This window comes from Pygoscelis adeliae, unplaced genomic scaffold (genome assembly GCF_000699105.1).
Source record: "Pygoscelis adeliae isolate BGI_AS28 unplaced genomic scaffold, ASM69910v1 Scaffold148, whole genome shotgun sequence".
Classification (NCBI taxonomy): Eukaryota; Metazoa; Chordata; class Aves; order Sphenisciformes; family Spheniscidae; genus Pygoscelis; species Pygoscelis adeliae.
Genome location: NW_008825258.1, coordinates 966,182 through 990,139, shown reverse-complemented (window position 1 = coordinate 990,139; position 23,958 = coordinate 966,182). Strand labels below are relative to the sequence as shown.

Here is a 23,958-nt window from a genome sequence, read left to right as displayed (position 1 = left end):
GTAATGTGTCTCAACATACTCACTTTTCCCCTAGGACAAATTAAAAGGCAGAGAAGTTATTTCTTACAGAAACTGATACACTCTTCTGGCATTTAGCTATTTTATCTTTCTGAATTACAACGCATGAATTTAAAATGAAAAAGCCAAACCAATGTAAGATCTCCCTCAGAACAACACCAACTGCTTGCAAACAAGCAGCAGGGAAGCATTCAACTCAGTCGTCAGCAACGTAAGAGTTAAAGAGGAAAGGAGCAGCAGCACCACCACTTAATACAGGGGGATCTGCCAATATTGCGCTTAAATACGGTTACACATCCCCTTGGCTTCTCAAGCCCTCCAACCCGTGCAGGCCACTGAAGCTAATTGTTTAATAAGAGCAGGCTGCCACAGCAGTACGCAGACATCCCTAAAAGGCTATGCAGGAGATTTGCACAAACATTTAGATGCCAATTAGAGAGATTTTTTTGCCGGGTTTTTAAACATGCTTAAAACAGCCAGCACCTATATCCATCAAAAGTTTAAACAGTGAAAGCCTAGTTAAAAAAAAAAAAAATTGTATGCAAAATGCAAGGGATTGGATAGGAAGGTGTGGCATAAAATGCTCTGACAAGCATCAGAAGAGTACTGACAGAATCACAGAAAATTTTTGCTTCTGTTTCATTTCCAGAATCAAAAGGTCTCAAAGATGCAAGTTACAGGGAACAAGCCACAACTGCTTTCAGCAGCCTTCTACTAAGGGCCATAGATCTGATGACCATTCCCTCCCTTTAACAAACAGCACCTGAAAAGACAGAAATATATCCACATGGGAACAGAAGCCATTATTTTATCAAATCGATTACTGCTGAAACCTTTGAGCTTTAAACAAGTCTTCGCTAAAGTCCTATTGGCATCTAGGTTAACAATTATCTTTTTACAAGTTCTGAAGACATACTGAAAGTAATAGCACCCCCTGGTTAACAGAGAGCTAATTGATGCAAGAAAGATAGGCAATGGGATTCTGGGATGTTACTATTAAAAACAAATCAGTCAATCAGTCTAACTTTGTTCTGAATAACAGCAGAAGAAAAGAGATTTTCAGGATTGCCTTGTAAGGAAAGTACCACATACGATAGCAATAGGAAGCCTTATGAAATCCTAGACAGCCCAGTGAAAAAGGGAACCAAAAACAATAGAAATGTCAGTCTATTTTATTACAAAAATAGAGAACATTAACTCAAGAGAGGGATTTCCCTTTAAGAATTCAGGCTCTAGGCACGGCAGAGCTCTAGTCAGGTTTAGGTGGGTGGCCATTTTAATCAACCTGTTTAGCATATATTTTGCATGTCTACATTAGAAACATGAATTCTTCCTAACTGCTTTCTGAAAAGCTCTTTTAATTGAGACACTGTCTCCTCTGCAATGTCTTTGCCCAAAAGTCAAAAGTCAATGCCCTAGAATTACAGGAATCTAGGCTAAAAAATAAACTCTTCCACTTAATGCCTTTCCATAAGCACAGGAACTTCACCTCAACTCAGAAAACAGCAGCGATTCTTGAACTTCAGTGTATGGCAACATAAATTTCTTGCTCAGCTGAAGAATTATCAGCTCATAAAAGTACAAGACTGTCTACCTCAATCTACTCCTCTCTTTTTCAGCATCTTCCTCAGACAGCACAGCTTCTTCCAATTTTTATAACCTTTTTCTAAGGGGTCTTAATTTATGCCAAGGAAAACACTGTCTGTTAAATGGCATCATTAGACTCACATGATTTCTTGTGGTGCGTGTGAAGTTTTTGGTCTCCTGCATACTAAATGATCCTTACAGTACAAAAGAAATTGGTATAAACAGCTGCTTTATTTTGTGCTCTGATAACTGAGAAAAACAGCCCTCAATGAAGAAGTCATCCTTCACTTGGGGGAAAGTAAATGGGCAAGTAAGAAGTACATGAATAAAATTAGCAGATCGGGCACTGATTTCTTCACCAACGTGCGTGTGGTCTGAAGGTGGAAATCCCAGCAGATGTTTTCACAAGCAGAGCTCTACCTTTTCTCACGGATTAATGTAAGATAAGGCTCTTCGCCTGCTTTATTTTATTGCCCACAAATACTCTGTAGATCAAGAAAGAGGCAGCAGAATGAGGAAAGACAAATTCAGATTTCTTTTGGTTTCTGTATTCAGATGTAGGTGTGTTGACAGCAAGCCCAAAACTTCCATCCAGCCACGAAGTCAAAGAAAATGGGACAACAGCCAGGTATCAGACATCTAGCAAACAGCCTTGTGACAACATCCATTTGCAGTCTGATGACATAGGTTCATAAAGATCCGCAAGAAGCTTTCAGGGTTTAAATAAAAATAACTGGGGAATCACTTCCATGCATCACTACATCATACATTCGGTGCCGGTGAGCAAACTGGGAAAGGAAAGAAGTGAAAAGTGGGAGCACAGAGGAAGGAACAGCATGAAGTCAAACCATTACTTTCTTAGGAGACTAGAGGTGACAGGCAAGAAAGAAAAAGTAGTATTCTCTTTCTACCTCTTCTGAGAACAGGGGCACACAAGAAATTAGGGGGATAGACCCAAACTTATCTGCAATATTCTGCTGCCAAGAAAGGATGTTTCTCATAAACATCTAAACTGTTGGGGTTTTTTTGGCATTCTCTGGGTCTCATCCAAAAGCCTGACACAGCCACTAGAAATGGTTATTGGATTAAATTCTTAGACAGCACAGAAAATAGCACGCTAAAGAATCTTAGCAGACTTTCCAAGAGTATTCATTCATCTCTGGCTTGGGAAAAGCTTGTGAAGTGTCAGACTGAAGGAGAATTTTGCCAGGAAAATCTGTGTTAGAACCACAAAAGCAGGTGGCTATACAGTATTGCCCAGAGAGGTATCAAACAGGTGCTATAACCAAAAAACAGACAAGTAAACAAAACAATAAAACAAAATTACTTAGTGCCCTGTAAGTAAGTTTCTCCATCATGCTAAACAAAGCAACAACTCAGAGGAACTTCTGAAAGGCATAAATGTCAATTCAGCACCCTGCTCAAGCTGACCTTTACAAAAGAGTTTTTCATTTTCACAACCATTTTGTATAGGAATAGAGAACTCCTTTGAAAACCTCCTCCCGGAGAAGCACAAGCCTTGGGAAAAGAATAAGATGGTCTAATAACCCTAGTAGTCATGAATTTCCAAATCAGCGCGGTTACTTGCAAACTATGCTAGTGATTTGGGCAGGGGAAAAGCAAGCCTCCCCCTTCTTGTCCACCTCTTCAGCTACCCCAGTCTCCACATCTGCTAGACATCTGGGCATGGCCGAGCGGAGTTACACCCCAGGAAGAATTTGCTCCAGTGAGTCACGTTTCTCCATAATTGCTAGCAAAGGGTGAAATGACGACAGCTTTCAAAATTCCTAGGGCAACAGCTCCTTCTCTCTGCAAACTTTGACTCCACTGGCAGCCTTAACACTGCACAAAGTAGCAGCATAGAGAGGTGATTCGAAGCCTGTAGTAAGGTAGCATTACTTTTATTTAATAAAAAATTCACAAGCGCTAACCACTGACCACGGCTGGAGATATAACCTTGAACTAAGGCACATAATTGTTGCTCCAGTATGGATCCTTCTGTGTTCCTATCTTTGCAATAATGGGCTTATCTAAAACATTGGAAATTGGGTTTTTAAGGCCAGTAGGAGACCTTTAAAAGCTCTCCAAATAGAACCGAGGTCGTGACTACTTGTGGTCATTGACATTACAGCAATTTTTGTAAGTACATGGATATTAATCCCAGGAGCCTGACAATTTCAATTTTACTAATGACATTCTGTCCACCTAAAACTTTTAGTGAAGTTTAATATTCTTCACTTCACGTACTGATCTGTTTCGTGCTGTTCTTAAGCGTTGTTAAACAGTTGTTTCATTTTACTGTGGAGCTGGCTGACCAAATTTCAGCTGTGCGTGGAGGGAACTCTGTATATTGTAGCATCATTACTCTCAGAGGATTCTAGATAGTTGAAAAATATTGTAAATTTGATTGTTTTTTTTCTTTAAAGCAACTACATTTTGTAAGACCAGCCAATTATTTCTCTCCCTGGAAGTAATACAATAAAAAAATTAATTATGCCATGCAGTGTTTAATTGAATTTTAAAATGGAAAACATCCACTGTAAAAACAACTGTTGTATCTGTAATGACGTTACTTCGGTTGAATCAATAATTTTTAAACAAACTTGAAGAGGATTACAACAGTATTCTTATTTATTTCATGCATAGTTGGATGCTAGTGCCCTGACCTTAAGAGCATATATGCAGTGTAATTCACATTAATAGTTTTACAGAATTATTGATATGAATTAAGTTTCATGATTGCTTAAGTGACTGCAAAATTTGATCTCACGAATTTATTCTATATAAGTAGGATATGAACCAAAATCCATAGAAGTTTTTCCAAATTTAAATGCTTCTGTTCTGTAGCAAGAAACACCTCCCCTGAGACACGTATTTGGCCAAAAAAAAGGTGTCCTCAGCACAGTTAACAGCATCAGCATGAGCATCTAATCTCTGTATCATGCTAAATATTTTCTTCTTTGAAGTCAGTTGGAAAAATCCAACTGTCAAGCATTGCTTGATCTGACGTAATGCCTGGGGAAAGCTAATCAAAAGGAAGTCTTATAAGTTCCCCCTACTTAAATCCACCCACCCAAATAAGCACAAGTTCGAATTTTTATGAGGTAAAAAAAGAGACTCTGCTGTCACAGCCCAGTGTTAATTGGCCCAAAGGTTTAAGAATACCTTAGTTTTACTGAACTGCTTTGATTTCAAGACATCTGAGCTGAATTTTCTTGCTTCTTTATAATCCTTTCTTAACTATCACTGAGTTTGAAGTGAGAGAGGAGCTTAGACAGATCTATATCAGTGTTCATTCATGCCAGACTGTTGCATTTTCATCGCAAACAGGGTTTGAAAAAAATTCAGATTGAGGGCAGGAGTAGCAGGGGGAGCACAGGGAATGCTAATCCCCTGTTCAGCTCTTGTGGGAGCAACAGGTGATGATTAGTCACTGGCCACCAAGTCAATGGCCTCTTATTTTCTTCTCCAACTCTTCCAGACAAGGGTAAAAAAATAATTTAAAAAAAAAAACCTCATCCCATTCCCCTCCCTCTCTGGGTTTGTACAGCAGATGCAATGGCAATAGACAGCATGCACCAGAGGCCTTTGCAGGACCATCTCCCAGGACACTTCCCAACCACTATGTGAAGTAGGAACATTCACAATTCAGCGGTGAAATAAGACAATTACGGTAAAAGAAGATGCAGCTCTGGTTTACTTCCACCCCCCCGTTTTGTTCCAGTGGCCCTTTATCTCATGCCTCCAGGCTTACAGCATTTCATTTACTTGTGTTAAATGCTCCTTTGCTGCTTCAGCTCCCAGCCATGCCAGGGTACCTCAAATGTCCGGATGTCCTCTATTTTCATCAGGTGAAAATGTTATTATCAAGACTGTAGAACATAAATCACCACAGGTCTCCACCTATTGAAAAACAAAACCCAAGATGCAAAAGCAGGGGTCCATGCTACACCCAGGTGTGTGCTTCTATCTGATATTAACTGGCTTCAGAAGAGGTGATGAAACCCCAAATTAACCTTGCACTACAATATGAACAGGAGGAAATGTCACTGCTTGAGGACTGACAGATGTTTTGCAGATTACCTGGAAAACTGTCAGTGATGGATAAAGAACCATATTTCACATGTAGCACTCAGTTTCAAGAGCTATTTTGTTTTTTTCTTTTACATTTTCAGCCACATATAGACATTTTGCATTATAAATCTCCCTCTGCTATTACAAATGAGCTAATGCCACTATGCCTGATCCTCACACCTATGACTAATCAATGCAAGACTCAAGCCATCTCTAGGACTAAGAATAGAATTTGTAATTTTCATAAAATTACTTCCTCTGGGTTTGTTTTTTTTTTTAAACTTGAAATATCTGATGAAAGGAGTTCAGTGGTCACACTTCATACCATTTACCACGTAGCTTTCAGTTTGTTTCAATTTGTTTTTATTTATGCACTGAAAGGAATAGATTTTCTTCCTCCTTATTTTCATAGAGCTGCCTTTACTAACAAAAATATAAGATCCCAATTCTTCCGGCCTTGCTTATCAAATTAGAGCCAAGTGTAATAACATGGCTGTTGGACAAAGATTTTAACAAGGTACCCAAACACTGTCATTTTCATAACATTATGCTCCACTAATACCTTTCTCCCAGTATTTTCTCAAAGACTTATTTAAGCCATAAAGCCTTGCAAAGATTGCTCACATTTTACAACACACAGTACACAAACTTTAATCTTATTTTACCTTTTTCTTTGTAAGTACTCCTGCAGCTTCCAGTGTCTAGTAAATATTATGTCTTGTCACAGATAACCAGCCATTCAACTAATTGGAGATTTCTATTAAGATTTCTCCTAAATTCTCCCTTCCAGTAGCATTTATTCATCCAAATTCATCTCCCTGAAAATGAAGTCCTACATTTTCTCTGTATTATCAATTTCTGTAGCAGATACTGGTATCATTTTGGATTAAACAAGCAAAAAAGCTTTAAGTCTGCAGAATTTATTTAGACTGTAAGGTCCTGAAAGCGCCGCCTTAAGCCATTGAAGACAAAACTCTCAATCTATTTTAGTGCTGTGGAATACATATTCCTCTTTTCCATCAATTGGCTTTGCTTTAATATCCATACTCAGTAAAAAAAAAAAAAACAGGGATCGCTGAATATTGGGAGAGAAACTGACTATCAACAGAGGAACTTCATTTCAATTCATTTATAATGCACTTCCTATATAAAAACTTCAATATTTAGTTCTTTATCAGAGCATTAAACACAGAAAACCTCATTTCACATTCATACATGAGTTACCTGTGCAACAAGAAATGAGATAAGGTGGGCACAAAACTAAACAAACATGCTTTCACCAGCTGTCTATCCAGCAACTCCCATCCACTGTGGCAATGTTACATTATACCTGTGTCAATTCCATCAACACTAATTAATCTAACAGTAACCTTTTCCTGAATCCTCCCTTCAGTATTTTAAAGGTAACAGTTATCTCATAAATCAAAATCCTTGTCTGATTGTCCTGGAGGTCTGTATGTAATAAAATTCCGCTTATAGAAGTTGCCTGCGGGAGATGCTTCTTCCTTTATCTGTCCTTTTTGTAAGTGAAGATGGACCCCGTTTCTGACAGTTCAATCTGTGTGCTGTTTAAGTCTACAGTCTAATAATTTCATATGAACCATGCGGAGTTTCAACTCAGGGGTTTGGGTTTTTGCCCACCTCCACGTACTGGAGGGAGTGAAATACTCCTAGAGCACATCTTGACACGGTCCCACAGCCCAGCCTACCGTAAAACAATCTCCATCAGCATACATCGGCAGACTGCACAGGTTTAAATCACACCAGGAAGCAGTCAGGACAGGTGGCTGCAAAAAATATAGGCTTCCAGGGAGCCAAAACCTGACTTTTTGGAACTGATTTTGTTTAAGAAGTAAGCTTTCCCTGTCAGCCTCCAGGACCGTAGCTCGCTTGAGAAACACCTCTCAGAGGCACTGGCTGGCAGGACGCTGTCAGATTGTTTCCAGTACTTTGGGTGTAAAACGATACAGGAATTGCATTTATAGTTTCATTGATTAAAAATAATTTTCCCTTCATTTAGGGAGACAACGTCTTTGCATCAAGATAATGGAATCTAGCGTCTAAAAAGTCAGCAATATATCCTTTTGTGAAAGCAAGTCTTAAGGAGAAAGGGCACAATTATTCAAAAAAAGTGTTTGCAGGACAGACTGAACAGCGTAACTGGCTGGAGATCTCTGCCTTGTTATGGATATTCAAGGAAGAAAGATGTGTGGAGGCAAGGAAATTGGGGATTGATGAGAAGAGATAATGAGAGCCAAGCATCACCTCTAGCTGAAGTCTGACCTAGGCTGAAAAGAAGCAGAAAGCAGAACGGCCACGTGTTGGGAAATGGAGGCCACCTCAGCTGATTCTGCTAAGCACCCTCATCTCGAAAGACATCAATAAGGCCCAGGAGGCCCATATGAAGTCTGACCTGTCTCTCCACTGGATATGAAACCTCTGATTAGGACAGGGGCCTTCTGATGGGGCTATGCAGGTGACACTTGGACTGCACATGTTGTACGGAGAAAAGATTCCCACATAGTTTTTTTCTTCTTCCAGACATCGCAAAAATGCTTCTTTCACAAGTGCAAGTGTCTGAATGGGTGCTCCCTGCTTCACACCATCACTGCTCTCCCAGTATGGGTAAGTTCAGCCAGCAGCACATTATCATATTATTTATTCATGCAAACACTCCACGGCAAGGGTCACAGAAGTCATGATCCTACAGAAATAAGATGAGACTGTGCCCGTGTATGGCCATTGGCAAGAGGGGGTGTATTTGCTTTCCCCAGACAAGCCAGAGGATGTTGATAAGGGTACAAGGCTTCTCCAGGGACAATAGGAAGACTGGGGGGTTTATCTTTATTTTTTAAAGACCTGAACTATGCAAAACCTCAAGGGTGATTTAATGAACAGAGGGTTTCTAAGAGCCAAGCAGTGTCCAAAAAATGCTTTTAGATAAAGGTATTGAAGTTCAGTGTTTTGCAAAATGTGGATAGATTATTCTAACCTGCTCTTCTACAAGGGAGCTACAAAGTATTTTGGAGCTTAAAATTACAAACAAAAAAACCCCAACAAACACACCCCAAAGCTATTGTAACATCTTACAAAAAAAAGCTAAAAGAGTTGTGAATGCAAAAGCAGTCCTGCCCTGGCTGCAGAACCACCCCAACTCTTCCCGCTTCCACAGATCCAACACTATTAGGCAGGTAGCATCCTCCTGCCTGCTCTGCAGGTTCAATAAATACTGCACTGCGAGAATAACAGCTCCTGCTCCAGCTAGCTAGAGCCTCACTGATTAGAAAATACACAAAGCACCTGCTGCCCAGGTGTGACCACATGCAGAAGTAGCCTGCATCTTGAAAGGGATGAAGCACATCTACAAATCCTAGTTTCAATTCTAGTCTCAGCTTTCTCAGTCTTCTGGATGGCTCAAGACAGATAATGGCTTTCTTTTCTCCTTTGCAATGATGGGGGGGGCAGCAGGAGGACAATAATCTCTGGCCTTACAAAAGTGCTACAAGTAAGGATATCTTAGACATTCCCTCAATGAAGTCAAAGTTAAACATAACAAATGCACGAGTCACTGTGAGCTCAGTGTGATTTTTATGGCCCAGACTCTACCTGAAGATTTGATGCTAAGAAACAAATATTTTCCTTGTGAAGAAGCACAGTGGAAACAGAAGTAACGGATGCACTAAAGATCTTTAAAACAGCATTATTGCCGTGTTCTGGGTTAATCAGGCCCATACAATTTGGTACAAAATTAATCATCTAGGACTGTAGTAATAAAGTCTCACTTGGAGGCTGCATCTCTGCTTGGCATAGGCCCAGGCATGCACACTATGTCAGATCGCTGAAAAACCATGGGGAAGAAACAGAAATAGTCATCTTCCCTACCCAAGTGCCTCAGGCATTCTCTCCATCACACCAAACAAGGAGACACAACATCTCCCGTCACAACTTTGATGGATTTAGTGCAGGTACAAGACATTTTTCTGTGCTCTTTCAGTCATGCGGCAACTAAGAGTTTCATTACAATAACGTATCAAATTTCTATCACAATTAGCTTTACTTGCTCCTAGTTCTTGTTCCCAAAAGGCACACTAGATACTAAAATAGATAAGACTGGTCTAAAATAAAACATTAACTCTTATTGACTGAGTAATTTTCTCATTGACAGTGAAACAAATGCAAACTACATAAGTTACACAGTAATGACTTTTCTGTAAAACTTCTAGTAAATGAATACTGGTGCTGTTAATTGCTGTTAATTCTAGCTTAGTTATTATTTGTGGTATAGGCAGTTGTAGTACTTTTCACCAAAATGCATCAAACTCAGACATGCTCTGTTTCCTATTAATGTCATGTCTCATAGAGCTGGGGGCACACACAGACTGGAGGCATCTGTTACACACTGAACAGGGCACTGCATGCTTCTCCGGTTCAGCCAGCCAGTGCGCAGGGGTAAGCTGCTGAGGAAAAAACACATTTCGGTCTCACTGTGCCTCTTATCCCCTTTCAGCTCCACTGAGGATGCCAGAACTCCCTTGCCTTTGCATGTCGGGAACGTTAGGAGGACGAGACTGCTCCCAGTTATCATACTGGTAACAAAGTATTTGGAAGCAGAGGACAGAGGAGTATTCATGCCTTCTTCCTTTCTTCTTCTCATCATGAGCAGGACTAGATATAGACTAGTCCCAGCTCTACACAGTAATTTAAAATCAATATAATCACAGTGAACTTTGTCACCTCTGCTTCAGCTGAGTAGGTTTTTCATTCGGGTCCCTTGCCATTTTTCTCCCTGAATATAAGTTCTTCAGTTTCTAGTCTGCCTTGAAATGAAATAAAGCCAGCCTTGGCTTCAACACAGCACGAAGCAGTCTCTCAAGAAATGCAAGACACAGAGCAAACTTCCATCATCTGCACATCCCTACATTCAAACACAATGATTTCCATTAAATATTTAGGACTCAAATATTTATATCCAGTCAATTAAATTGAGCATTACTTATCCTCCAGGGAATTCCTACCCTCCCTCAGCACAGAAGAGAGGACTAAAGTGCATTTCCTATACTTACTAATAACACAGTAACACCTAAGGCTATAAAGAAATCCTTCCCACTAGATACAAAGACCTTGGAAGCAAACATACAAATCTAGTGTAAAAGAATATATAAAGACCTTGTTGCTAGCCAACATAAACAAATGACCGTCTCTGCCCCAAGGAGCTTACAGTGTAAGCTCCAAGAGACAGTAAAAAAGTGGGGGAAAAAAGAAAAGGTGAACAATGTAGGAGACCTTTTCCACAGATGTGCCTTCACTCTGGAATACAGGTAATTGGCAAGTCTGACAGGCTGCAGAGTAACGCCCCAGGAAAGGACCAGTTACTAGTACCAGAAGATCCTACCACCAGACCGTCACTGTGGGTGGGAGGATTTACAGCTAGCATTTTGTACAGAAGAAATCACCAGCTAGACTTTGTTAATCGTGTTATCATGCGCACTAATTCATACATCTCTCCTACAGCAAAACCTTTTTATTACAGAATTTCAAAAACCAATACTTGAATTTTAAAGTTTAATATGAACTTACATTTTAAACATTAAATTATCCAGCGAAGCAGACGTGAATGTGAAAAAAGGCCATTTCCTCCATCATTTCATTAAATTTGAAAGTACTTATTTATTTTAATAAGTCGAGATGTCCATATGCCAGGAAATTAACATCAAAGAATGTTAAATATGCCCAGTATCACTTAAAAGCCTATGGAGTATTATGCATTTTCAAAAATAGCATAACTCAGCAAAACTACTTTCCCAGCAGTTACTTTTTATTACAGTTTCCAACAGTACTTTGGGGAAAAAAGCTGAAAATGTTTACCATACTCCGCACTCCAGTTCATACAGAAATCGTAAGATGCAGTGTTGAATCACGTGTCCAGACACCACACCACAACCACCTTCCCTAATTTAAGGTCTTCTGTTAATGCCAAACAGATGGTTGTCTATATGCGCTCTTCCAAGGGCTTCTCTGCAGACCTCCTTCATTGGCACGTATGATCAAGACCATGGATGGCCTCAAACGGAAAGGCTGCAGGGCCATGGACTGTTTCCTCTGAACAGTTATACTTGACTTAGCACAACAGGACAGAAATGTGACTAATATTTTGATCACTTGAACTACCCAGATGTTCTCCAGTCTTAAGAACCCATCTGCTGAAATTGCAGGGACTTCCTTGGAGAAGCGGGACTTAACTGGCATGTACTCTGAAAAGCTACTCATGAGAGCTTGCAATTCTGAGTAGGGGCCCATAATGGATTAGCTTAGTTTCCTAAGGAAACAGGCTTGCGCACTTGAGCCTTCTATTGCATCTGGTCTACCAACTTCCCTTCCCTCCCCCACCACTTTCGAACCTGCTGGCTAGCTCTGACCAAATCTGAAAGAAGTGCGTGATCTTACAGATACAGCATAAGCACCGGTTTTGTGAAGTGCAAGCGTCAACACGGGGAACAGCGGCAGGGAGCACTACTGAAGGTCACAGAAGAAGCTCAAAGCTTCTTAGGCATTGGAGACTTTTCACAGGAATATGGAGCTCATAGAGCTACACAGTTCTGTTCTTTTTAACAGCAGAGAAAGGGAAGGCTCTTAGTAACTTTTTCAGCTCATAGTCCTCACCTCATTACACCCTGCTTCAGCCATTCATGCATTTAACACCAAGCCATCTCTCAGATGGCTTGTACAAATTTAAGGCAGAGGTAACTTTTCTGTGTTTGCACTGAGAGCAATTAAGTCCTGCAGACATCTGGGGAGCCCTAGTGCAATATAAACAGTAACTGAACTAGATACACCAAACCCTTCTTTACAAAAGTCACATCCAATTCTCTCTGCAAACTTTCTTCACATATCAAATCCCCTTCCTCACAGATCAGCATATGATAATACTGTATCACACAGATAAGTGTCTCAATTTCAAGTCTCCAGCAACAGAAATATAAATAAAAAACATGATCTGAAGTGCCACAGAAGCTTCCAAGTTAGAATCTATCTGAAAAGTTCACGTCACCTCTGGTTAGGAGCAGACTAGCATCTGGCATGTAAAATGGCTTTTCATATCCCAAGGGGCCAGAAGGCACCACCACACCTCAGGAGCAAAAGACAGCATGTAAACCTGAACATGAAGTGATCTAAACTCTCCATGACTTCACTGCTGTCATTACCTCAGGGTAAATCTTATTTCTGTACTTGAGAAATATATTCACACAAACACAGAGCGAATCACATAACATTCAATTCTTCATTCTGAGTGTGTCCACTTACCGGTTTGTTCGTACAGGAGCTTGGCACATGGGATTGACCCCCGTGCTCAAGGACCAGGTGATGTGAAATACATCAAAGGAGTCCTGTGAGGTCCTGATCCAGCATGGTGCAAAAGTATGTGATCAACATTTAAGGGACCTTCGTCACCTCAGCTCTAGCTGTGAGTGTATTATGGGTGAGTTGGGAAGGAGACAGGAGACATTTGTTTCACTATTCCACATAGGAAAAGCAACAGAAACTGCAGTCCACGTGCCAATACTCATCACCTTCAGGCATTCACTTGCAGGGACATTTCCTCTTTTGTTCATTTCTGAGGAAATTTATATACCAAGACAGTTGAGAAAATCTCGGAAGTGAGTCAGAAATAAAGAACCTCATGTGAAACAGCTCCTCCTGAGCTTTCTGGCAACTGGACAACTTAGATGTTGGCCTGAATGCTCTAATTACAGCAAGGTAAAAAAAGCAGTACGGGCCAGCTTCAGAGACCTCAGTTCAGCCCTCTGCTCAGCCACACTTGGGTAACCTGATACACGGCACCCAGCCTCTCTGTACCCTCCTGGTCTTTACAACTGTGATCACAATATGACCTTACCTTATAGCAGCTATGCTGGGATAGATGTCTATCTGCGTACATGCCCGCAAGGCAGTAATCCTATAGCAGTGTGGAGCAAACATGTATGAAGGAAGACTGCATTCAAAAAGAAGTGTAAGGGAGGAAGGGTTTTTTTTACTTCAGCCACAGGTAAAACAGGCTGGCTTAGGTTAAACTCGGCAGTACTGCCTGGAAGACAAACAGGCAGGATTTTCTTTTGAGATGGAGGAAGATAGAAGGCCTAATATTCATGGCAGCAAAGACTCCTTTGGTGGAAGAGTTGCTTGCTGGTCAAGTCAGTCCACTTAAGTATTTTTAAAGCAGTTACATGTCTCAAATGACTCTCACCCTACTGAGGGTTCAACCATAAGGACTCCGTGAGTCAGCAATGCCCACCAGTCCTTACTATGTCAGCTCAAGTTGCAATCTTCGTATCTCTGCAACAGGGACATAGGGCTCCTAATTCTTCATGAATGAAATCTCACTAACTGTCCTGAAAACATTATCAACCCACAGTCCCACTCACCTCACAACTGGGCAGTGTTAAGAGATGGGAGTGGGTGGGAACACATACTTAGGAAACGTTCATTCAGGGTTCAATTGAATTAAACCCACTTGCTTTCCCAGCTCTACAAACACAGAAGCTTGTTTTCTCAGGTTCTCAGTAAGCCTTGACATTACTTTTATACCGCAGAGCAACATACCTCTTCAATAAATCATTCCAGTGCCAATAGCCTCCATCAGATAGAAAGCCTACAGAGATGACCCTTAAGAGTTCAGAGGAGAGTTAAAAACATTTCCAGAAAATCATTCAAGTGCTGTTTAAAGATGTAATTTATATGCACAGCTCTGCACTCCATTGCAGGATTTCATATTTATTTAATTTGATGGTTAAAAGTGTGCCCATCCAACTCTTTGGGCACATGCAGTCCTTAATAAAAAACTTTGCAATTTAGAGCCAAATGTTCAGTGTATTGAATAGGAAAAGAATGTCTTCTTACTCAAGCCCAACATTGTCCCAACCCCACTGGAAAAAACTGAGAGCACCAAACAGACTGAGAGCTTCAACAAAGCAGCCAGCACAGGGAGAAGTTCAGTTTGCTGCTGAAGGAAGAATTAAGCTCCATAGCTGGATCACCTCCAGGAAGGCCTCCTGTTAGCTCAGGAGCTTCACAACACCTGTGCTACTGACATGGTCTCCCCCACGAAGAGGCAGTCTCCAAGGCAACCAAGATCTCTTCAATTAGCATTTGATAAGGTTGGATGTGCGGCCTAAGAAGCAGTGCACAGTACTGCGACTCGGGCTGAATTTCCAACTCTGCTGTACACTGCATGGGGTATATCAACAAAGTTACTTAAACTGCCCTGTCCTTCAGTTCCCACCACGTAAACACATCTACCTCAGAGATATTACAAGAATTAGAACTCCCTCAACTGCTAAGCACTTATACTGCAGTACCAAAGGACACCTCAGAACATGCATAGATGAGACTCTCTAATTCTACCTTTCTCTAATAGGCATGTGACATTCAGCAGAGAAGAAACGCATGGCACCTCTACCCACCTATGGCAGGCACTGCCCCACTGGCAGCTGACAAGGTGCTGGGTGGGAATGTCCTGCCCGCAGCCCAACGCAGCGCTGCTGCTGCTCGCTCTTCCCTTCGCAAGGGAACCCAGTGGGGCAGACGTACTTACTCCTCTTGCAGGCAGGGGTTGATTTTTCAAAGATCATAATGATTAAAAACTGCAAGTCTTTGATGCCACATTCTGCAAGATGGAGACACTTTCTGGGAAAGGGGAGAGACGGGGCAATTCCTGGGGCAGAGATACTGAAAAGAAGATTATCTTCTGAACTGTGACTGGAATGACATAAAGCAGCCATCTGACATCGCAAAAACAATAGAAATAATTCTACATCTACTGCATCAACTGCAATATTGGCCTTGCTCAGCCCTTTCATACAAAGACTCCACTTATATCCTGCAACTAGAATTCTGATTCATTCCTTGATTATTTCATGCTTGGACTATTGCAATAATGTTTGTGCCAAGCTACTCTTTTTTTTTTTAATCCACACACTACAAGGCTATTCAGAGCTTCCCTGCTTGCTTTGTTTCTCACTGCAGTATCCTTGCTGTTCGCATACTTTTTTCCCCATTGTTATTCTCCTATAAGCATTCCGTTACATATAAAATCAAGATTGGAAGTTCAATGTATTACTGCAATCATTCAAGAACCTCAAGGCAACAGCAGACTCCAACCTTCTGTGTATTCTCCAGTCCATTTGCTGAGCTTGTATCACAGCTGCTACCCAAATACTCCATCTTTCTTTTGTATGTTTAAAATACAGGCGTATCACATGTTTTTATGTCTAAAGAGCTTGAAATATTTTATACTGTTTCCTATTTCAATGCCTAGAAATCAGCTAAATTAACCACTTTTTGGTGCACTTCAGCACACCTTCAGTTTTATGAAACAGTGCACTGGTTGTCATCCCAGAGGTTTTATACAAATGTCCCAGTGTTCACATTGAAAGAAAATGCAACAAAAAGCACAGCACGTTTAACAAAGTGAGAGGTTCCCCCCTCCCCAGCAAAAGCAGCTCTTTGTGCTTCCTTATTTCAGCATAGATAGCCAGAGCTGTGATTGCAGCAGTGCAAAGCAAAAATACTTTGATGTAGTATTGGAACAACTGTATCTGAAGCTCTGAAGATTACATCTAGCATCTGTTGTAGTTATTTTATACTTTTTGCTGCGGTAGGGAAAAACTTCAGGGAAGAATGAAAGTTGAGGGAACGTCTGGTTCTTAGTACCTCTTATATTTAAGCTTCTCAAAGCTGTTCATCTGCCAATGGCCTATCTATTCAAAAACAGTAAAGAAAAAATTCAGAGCATTCAAAAATCAGAGGTTTTCTTTTATGTATTTAAGTCATAAAAAACAATTAACTTCCAGAAAGAACCTTGCCAAAAAAAGAAAAAAGGCAATTTCACCATAACCGTGTCCAACATTTAAAAATTCAGTCAACCATTTCATTATAGACTGGATACCAGCATTGACTATGACAGTACTTGGAATAAACTGTAAACGTGGCACACAAGAAAAGGTGGCAAGAAGAGTGAGAAAACAGTATTAATGGTATTCAATAAGGAAATTGTGTCTGTGTCTAAGTAGAAACTAAATTACTATCTGAGGTTTTCTTAGCAGATTATTTAGAAACTTGCCAATAGACAAACAAAGTAAATGACAAGACTCTCAATCAGAGCTGTGTTCCCCAGCAATGTGGCTTAGTAAAAATGATACTAACTACTTGGACTGCTTCTGGCAAGGATGGCTCTCCTTAGAGAGCTAATGTTAAATACTCCACACAAACATGTGATTGTGAATTCCTTATTCACGCTAGCTTATGGTTAGGAAGATATATCCTGTTCTCAGGGATAGAAACTTGAAAACTTATTTCTTCATTCTCATAACAAAAACAAAAGATAGTATTTTGTATTTGTTACTTCACAACGCAGAATAGCTAAAGAAAGATAAAAAGCATTCTCCTTGACATCCTCCTAGTAGGTGCTTATTTTGATACAGATTCTGCAGACAAGTACATGTCTAGTCCACATTTGTACAGTGCCTAGCTCATGGACATGAAGACTCATGACCCAGTATCGTCAGAATACAAACAATCAAAACATACAGATGGTATTTCCTGTTTATTTGACAAAACACACAGCAGTATACCACTCGCTTTAGCTGTGCACATTAAAAATCAGGGTTCATGCTTAGCAGCAAACTCTCAAGCTATGGTTTTCCATGTTTCTCTTATGAAGAGTGTAGCATTGATTTCTGCAACAACTGTTACTCTAATAAGATTGCACATGGAAACGAATGCATCACAGCTGGTTTCAGCAGGGTTCAGTGAAGACTACCATTCATCTCTAATGAATGCAGATAAAACAGTCAAAGCTCAGTTTACTGATCAGATCAGATATTAATGGGAATATTTTTCCCAGTTCTCTCAGCTTAGTTTCTCTTTAGAAAGTCAGCTTAGAAGGGTGAGGAAGGGAGAGAGCCAGAACCTGCTCATTTTGACCATCCCGCATTTAACAGAGATGAGTACTCCTGCAGTGGAACGATAACCATGCCAGAGTTTTGGTCAATATCAAGATTTATTATTCTGAGGGACAGAAAGAGTGAAATACTGACCACGGCAAATAGGCCATTAGTTACCTCTCAGTTCAATAAGTCTTGATGCTTTCCTTACTATGTGCTGATTATTTCCTGTCCAATTCACATTAGCAGCTTATTTAATGAGAACAATCTAAGCAAAGGGAGAGAAATTCACAAATTTACAAAGGACATCACCAAGTTATGTTTCATCACAGTTAACACCATTTGCTATTCTTTCAGGAAATAACCTTTACTGATCTTTTCTGTTTTAATGCCACCAATTGCTTTTGAAAAGAACACTCAGTTCTTATATTCACCACCGGTTATATTTTAAATAATAGCATCTTAAAGGACAGCAATAACTGCCTAAGTGTTGTAGGACAAAGCATTCACACACTGATAGTGTCCACTAGCATGACAGCGTGGCCACAGTTCCTGTTCTTAATGGACACATTTCCCCACTCACAGGGTCATCCCTACTCTTATGAAGCCTATTTTTCTTCTATTAACTTCTACTAACATTCATGGTAGTTGCACAGAATCTTGGAGAGAAAGGATCCAACATTTTATACAGAAAAAACATCAGTAAGGACACACATAAAGAACAGAAGCATCATAAGTAGTGCTAATAATTTCCCACAAAAAAGAGAGATCAAAGGTACAAAGAGGAAATAGATGCTTTCAATACACCATAAGATTAAAGAGAAAAAACAACTGTATGCATTTTCTACATAGGGTTCTCTTTACAAAGCCATAGTTAAATAAACAAGTAAAAAGAACATGTATACGTCCTTGGCCAGTGTCTGCTTTTTTGTTCTCTGAGAAGCCCAAATGGTTTTGATTACTTAAAAGAAAGTATTTCTTGAATGAGTCAGCTTGCAACACTGAGGCTGATCAGCAGACCAGCCATCGAGAGAGCAGGGTACACCAGCCCCGCCAGTGCCAGCACCACAGCTCAACTGGGAAACTCCAGTGACAAAGGTACTATCGCTCACAACTTCCTGCCCCAGGACAGTGCAGCCTCCCGTTCCATACCCATTGATCACCCATGTTAATATTGGGAATAATTAGACATCACATCTTCTATCTGAAGACTCCAAGAGGAGTTTCCTGATTTGAGTAACAGGGTACGGAGCAATGTTTCCCCATAGCCACTTCCAGTTTTCCACAATCTCATGCAATGATTATCACATTAATTTTACGTAATAGCTTTTCGGAAAAACAGATATAAGTAGGTATAAGCCCTTTAGAGCTACTATCACTTAAGATACAAGCATATGCGTCAGCATCTCATGCTATAATCTCCTCCTAAAGTCCTGACCCTCTCACTACGCATTTTTTGGGCTACTGCAAGGCAAAATGGGGTCTGCCCAGGTCACCAGCAAAGTGTTCTCAGCACTGACAGATGCAACACTTGATATTGAGAGGCATCTTTAAATGTCTGGAATATTATGCTCTGTGAAGTAGCATACATTACACAAGGGAGGGCCAGTCAGAAAGCCCTGGATCTGGTAGACGTTTCAATTGCATATTTCTGCAGGATTTCTTTTTATGTTTTAAGTTTTGTTTTGCTTTTTTTAAAAACAGCTTATATATTTACAAAAATGTTTCCACGCTGCTGACAAGGCACCTGAGCTGCTCTTTGTCACTATTACGGGTATTAGAAACATACTGAGTTCTGTGACAATTGTAAGGATATGTTAAAGATCGTTTCAAACTTGTCCATTCAGTGGTTAGTCTAACAGGAAAGATTACTGTGAAAAGAAAAGACTGCACTGAAGCACATTCAGGATCCACACCTACTTCTTGTTTTGACCGTGCTGTGCCTATTCCACATTCCTGTTACACTGCAAGTAATGTGGCCAGTCGCAATTTAGGAAGTCTTTGGCAAACTGTAAGACACGATCATGGAATAAATACTTTGCCAAAACATACATGAATACACACGCGCAGAGAAATCCCCCTAGAAATGTAGTTTGAGCTTCCTGAAAAATCCTAAAAAGAACATCTAGGAGATCACAGTCTCTGTTCAGTCTTGCAGTTCCTATACAAAGACAAGTTAGTCTTCTGTTTTCAGTGTTTGCTCACTTGTGAATTTGGTTTAAAGAGCTGCTAGCATAGACGTAACAAAGTTTCTTCTGAAAGGCTGATTGTGTTTCCTTCTGTCTTTTTGACAGAACCCATTTGAAATGGGCCTTCTTCATTTAATTATCTAGTCTTGATTTTTGCAAGTTTTATTTCTGAACTGGAATAAATGTTATAGTCAGAATTGTGTCTGTAGACAACAGGCTTATTTTATAAGGCTTAAAAAGCCTTTCCTTTACAATCAGACAGTAAAGCGAGAGCTCTGTGGTGCAGGCTCCATGGCTTTGTTTAGGGCACATGCAGTATGAGCACAGGGCACCGAAGTTCATGGGGTCCTGTTGCAGGGACATGTAGGTATGTAGCTGCCTTATACAAACGTTACAGACCCAAGGGTGGTCTGCCTCCTGATCAGTAATTGAAGTTTATCCTCTCTAAACTTTTGTGCCTGAAAGGAGCAATATTACCAGGCAGTACCTGGCAATGCCATAGATAGCTCATGAAACAAGGAAAATTCCTGATCACCAGAGTTTAAACCAGCTCCTGGACCATTCATCCCCCACAAGAGCATGGAGCAGCAGTAGTGTTTCCTACAGGCTACAGAGGAATTACTCTATAAGCACAGTATAGGACAGATATATCCTGTGGAAGATAAAGACTTGAGGGCTCTCTGCAGTACAGCTGTGCCCTTTTTTCACCGCCAGGCAGGAAAACCACAACCGCCTGGCTGCTTTCAGACCTCCCCAACCCCACCTCAGGATTTATTACAGAACACTTAAGCCCCAAAATACAAAAGCTCTGTAAGCAGAAAGGCACAGCCATAAACGCAGAGAAGCCTCTGCTGCTATAAATCAGTACAGCTCAATTGAAATCAATATAAAGCCATAGTCCAGCCTAACGTAGGCCCAGCAGAGACATGGACGCGCTGGTCAATATTGGGATTCAACAGATGGCTGTCCACTGACAGCTGGCAGAAGCTGTCCTGATCTTATTTACTCTCGTTGGCGAATTCCCTTCGAAGAAATGTCAAATTCACCAGCACACAGTCCAGCACAACTTTCTTCCCTGCCCATAATTGCTGGGGCTGGGCCAGCAGATGTTGTACAACTAACCGGAGGGGAGCTGGCCTAACCATTTGAGGATAGGGAAGGGAAGCAGCCTACCAGATCATGTCTGTAAAAGAGCTTGGAAACCATTGACACAGGCTAATTGCTTACTGCAGAGTAAAGTTTCCACTCTCTGTAGGCCCATTTGATGTAAACTTCCCAGTCATGTCCAAAACCCTTCCCGCAGGACAAACGCTGTTAATACATAAACTGCTTAGCCAAGCCCTGCTCAGGGTTCCTGGGAAATATTCTGGGGAATGGAAAAGCAAGGAGAAAGAAACAGATAACATGATCATCCTCCTCACTGTGCTCAGCTGGAAACAAACATCTGTCTGGCATCTGGGCTCTGCCACCCACCATTTATTCCCATCTTCAACCTAAACACAGAAGCTAGGCATTTTCATTACCTCTGGCCCCCTCAGTGAGCAAATATGGACAAAAGACATCAGATAAGAGAGGCTGAACTGGCTGAAAATCCCATACGGAGCTGGAAGGAACCAAGTGAAGGGAGGAAAGAGAGAGAAACTCCCACATATGAAAAGCCATGACAAAGCAGCAGCCTGTAGAAACATCCGATTTCTAACAGAGCACGGGCTCCTTTCCCCACCTAATCGCTCATCTTAATTTCCTCCCTTTCTCAGGGACGTGCTGGCAATACCGAGCCTCCTGCAGGACATAGCATCAACCCTGGGAAATTCTTAGAAATAACCGTGTCTTTCCCAAGTCTCTACTTGCCTTTGCCTTTTCCCTCTCAGACACAACTCAAATCATTGCCTGCATCTCAGCATTCACACTCCGCATGTGGCCCTGCCCCTCCTGCTCTCATGCATATCCCTGAGTGCTCGCTGCAGGGCTCAGCATGGCTCAGGAGGACACCAGGTCTCCATGAACTTCCAGGATGGGCTTGCTCAGACTCAGTATATGCACAACCCATACAGCCGGGACACGCAGTACCTAGACTGTTTGCTCACACCTCTACTTCATGTCACGAAACCTTTGTTGAAGACTCACATTCTGCAGCTGGAATACTTAGTCCCACACCACATTCCCCTGGAATGGCATTTCAAGTCACCGTGTTCAAACAGTAGCCTGACAAAGCACCCTGAGAAAACAATATTATATCCTCTTCTGGTTTCTTGACAAGTGCTGGTAGATACATCATTTCCACCTTTTCCATCTCCTAATTTACTCTTTTTATCAGCAATAGTGACAAAAAGGTTCCAATTAGACAGCACTAATCAGGTAGAATGGCAAGTGATTGACAGCTGAGAAGTCACTATCTGTTCTCTGAAAAACAGATTGGCTATTTTCCTCATAGAAGCAGGAGATTCATCAATAGACAAAAGGATGCAAAACCCCAAAAGTTAAGGTATAATTACACATCAGGACTACACATTTTATTTTGACATAAAGTCAGGTAGTAAAAGCTTTTTTGGAGGCGTGAACATGTGATATTACTCATAGAGGAAGAACACCGCCATCACAAAAATAGAATTAGGAAAACTGTCTATGCATAAACTGGTGTGTGGTGGGTTTGTGGTTTTTTTGTTGCTTTATTTGTTTGTTTGTTTGGGGGGGGTTGTTTGTTTTGGTCCCCATCCCCCCCCCCCATACACACACACTTTTTTTAAACCAGGACTGGTTATTTAAAAAAAAAAAAAAAAAAAAAAAACTTTTTTTAAAGAAAGACTGGTTTTTTAAAAAAAAAAAAAAAAAAAAAAAAAGTCCAGTAACTCAAGCAAAGAGTTTTGACACATATGACAACAGAATAATTCCACTAGTGTTTTACCTTTTTTAAAACATCTTCATGTAATGACCTGCAATGAATATTCCAAGTACATTTTTCAGTAACAGAAACAAAATAAACCTGCCAAGTGACACTTAACTTGCAATACTTTACACAAGCCAACAGATAAGAACAGGACATTCATTCCAACATACAAATTTTTCCTGTATTTGCTTATTTCTACTCTTTATGAGGTTGGGGGCTTAAAATCTAAAGTTATTTTAAGCTGCAATATGGAAGTATACCTATGGCAATATTTTTCCATCTGATAATTTCAAAGTTTAACAAAAAGTGGTCATTTGTCCTACATTACTAAAATCTTTAGATTTATTTTACTTGCGTGGCCTCATTTGCAAATGAGATAGCTTGTATTTTGAGATCTAGTAGATCTAGTAGAGAAAACTTGTGACATCTGGTATTTTGTGTATTAATGGAAAAAAACTCTAAGCTTACCTATAATCATTCATTTCCAATGAAATGTATGGTCTGTATAAAAGAGAGGAGTTGGCAGTCAAAAATTAGCTTTTGCCTGTTTATCTGGTATCAGTATTCAGACTTCTTAGAAAGTAATATTTTTCCTTCAGCTAAAACTAGGCCTGCACAACATTCCTCTTGGATGAGCACCAAATGTTTGAAATGCATCTCAGATATTCCAAAAAAGCACACACACAAGTTCATTATGATGCTTGAAATCTTCATAAAAACTTTCTAGATATTAGACATTTTTCCATAGAGTCAACATAGCTAGTAACATGATTTCAAATTGTTGGGTTTTTAAACAACTTCAAATATAGGCCTGGCATTTTCTAGACCTGAACCAACCGTCAAACCGTACATCAAAGACATCATTCTGAAGTATATTTTGATTTGTGGCATTTCAAAATTGTGCAGACACATCAGGTTTTCCGTAAGAATTATAAAAGCAGTGGGACAAACAATAAAATACCCTCCCAATATCCTACCTTCTCAGCATCACACATCCTGGTGTGATGCTGCACTGACAGGTCTCACTGTCGTCATTATACACCACCACAAAAATACACGCACACAAAGAAGTAACTGTAAAATTCCTAGGGTTTTTTTTATCTGGATGTATATATGGATGCTTACTGTCCTCCTAGAAGGCTTGACAAGGTAAGCAAATGGTGAGCTTGGGAATGTACTGATTGGACAGAGACAGTAAAGAAAAGTTTGTGGGAGTATACCTTTTTAAGGGTGTGTTAAGAAACTAAAAGAATGAGAGAAGGAG

General features: G+C 40.5%; 1 protein-coding gene across 1 annotated transcript in view; it reads right to left on the bottom strand.

The window, feature by feature from the left end:
* The window catches only part of PTPRG (protein tyrosine phosphatase, receptor type, G), a gene marked incomplete at its 5' end in the record, with an annotated part of 319,745 nt that overhangs the window by 295,230 nt on the left and 557 nt on the right, over positions 1-23,958 (bottom strand). The window lies entirely within an intron of this gene.